This window comes from Equus caballus, chromosome 20 (assembly GCF_041296265.1).
Source record: "Equus caballus isolate H_3958 breed thoroughbred chromosome 20, TB-T2T, whole genome shotgun sequence".
NCBI lineage: Eukaryota > Metazoa > Chordata > Mammalia > Perissodactyla > Equidae > Equus > Equus caballus.
In genome coordinates this window covers 44,153,521-44,155,282 of record NC_091703.1, presented here as the reverse complement: position 1 = coordinate 44,155,282, position 1,762 = coordinate 44,153,521, and the positions used below count along the sequence as shown (strand labels likewise).

The 1,762-nt window shown below is 48.2% G+C and overlaps 1 long non-coding RNA gene across 2 annotated transcripts; it reads left to right on the top strand.

Moving 5' to 3' along the window:
* The first annotated feature begins 218 nt into the window (after nucleotides 1-218).
* LOC102150486 (uncharacterized) lies at nucleotides 219-1,250 on the top strand. Of its 2 annotated transcripts, none has more exons than XR_011429743.1 (3): nucleotides 219-349; nucleotides 528-612; nucleotides 697-1,250. It is a non-coding gene; the product is annotated as an uncharacterized lncRNA (long non-coding RNA). The 2 variants fall into 2 exon arrangements; XR_002802058.2 differs by having other exon boundaries at nucleotides 226-398.
* The last annotated feature ends 512 nt before the right edge of the window (nucleotides 1,251-1,762 follow it).

Here is a 1,762-nt window from a genome sequence, read left to right as displayed (position 1 = left end):
GGCACATGCTAATGGGTGCAAAGAAAGAGTCTGAAGTGTTTTTGGAACTGGTGTACCACCAGGGGAAGAGGCAGGACCTTCTAGGCTCCAGGGATAACCTGGAGTCCACAGCCCAATGACCCAGCACAGGAGTCTTTGGGGCTTACCAGCTGCAACTCATGTGTGACATCACAGTAGGAACAGGGGCCTTCAGTGATATGTACTAAGTCGACTCAAAAAGACACTGCGAGAGGTGGGCAAAGAGAATTCCTCCCTCTCTCCAACTACATCTGCCCTCTCTTCCCCTCTCTCACATTTCACTTCCCCGCCCTGACTCTATAAGAGAGTGCGTCTGATTCTCCTACTAGAGGTGTGTTGAGAGAGAGAATTTTCGGGATGTTCTAATCCTCCAGCCTGAAGTAATCAGACTGCTTCTGTTTGTCCTTCATCCTCCTCTCCCTTCCCTGAAAACTCTTCTGCCTCTCGGATATTCGTAGCCATCAGCTCCCTGATCCCTAGCTCTCAGTTTCTCTCTCTCTTCTTTTTAGAGCAAATGAAGAGACAGCCTGTTGTAGAATCTGTCTTGAAGCCCTCATTCCCGGGGGGAGAGAACTCTCTTTGGAAAGAGGCAGAGTGAGTATTTGTGTTGTCCTGGCATCTCTTTAGCCTCTTCTTCTGAGTCTCTTTTCCATGAATCTGAATTTCCTCCCTGTTTAGGAAAACCTGGCATCCCAAGGCATCAAGATGGGAGGCAGGGGGGAGTCTGAGGGCTCTACCCTCCCACGCATCGGGCAACAAGCTCTCCCTCTCGGAGTCCCACGTCTCCCAGCTCTGTCTCTGTGGGTGCAGCCTGAGGACAAAGGCAGTGATGCACCCCCGGCCCCCTCCAGTCTCCCGCTCAGTGTCTCGGGTGCTCCCCAGCTTGTCATCAGGGAGGAAGCAGCTGTCTCCGGCCATTGACTTCAAATCTCAACTCTCCCAGAGCTTTCCAAAGCCCAAGGTGCAGTCCCAGCTGCTATCTTGGTGCAGGTCAAGAGCTTCCTGCAATGCCATGCCGCTATGCAAGTCGGCGCCCATGGGCATGTGGCCTCAAGGATTTCTTGACCCACTCACCAAGACCTTGCCAGAGGAATCCCTTCACACCTCTGTCCCACTGGGAGAGAGCCATTTCCTCAGGCAGCGAGCCATATTCCCAATGATACCACTTGTGGAGGGTGGCAATCCCCAGTCCTCTCTAACATCCTTGTTTAAATAAAAATATATTTAGTCAATGATGGTCTTTCTCTTCTGTCTACTAAAAGCGTGCTAAGCGTCTGTTTTAATTGAAAATATATTTTGTCTTCTCCTTATACTCCCAATTGAGTTTTCCAGGGTCCTAATTTTATGATTGAAGGGCTTGGTGGCCTTTTGGTTATGACTACCTATAACCCTGTGCATGGGGGACACTGGGACTCTTGGATTTTTTTTTACAGCGTCCAGTTCCAGTGGGCTATGAATTCAGATCCCCCGAGTTCAATTTCCACAAACAAACGTGATGGGATTTTGATTGGAATTGTGTTGAATCTATAGATTGATTTGGTGAAAAGTAACATCACTACGATACGAGGGCTTCCCATCTGTGGACATGGGATAGCTCTCCGTTTATTTAGGTCTTTAAATTCTCTCAATAACATTTTGTAGTTTCAGCGTTGAAGTCACGCATGTTTTTCATTAGATCTTTTCCTAGGCATTGGATGGTGTTTGCTGCTGTTGTAAATTGTACTTTGTAGAAGGAATTTTTCTA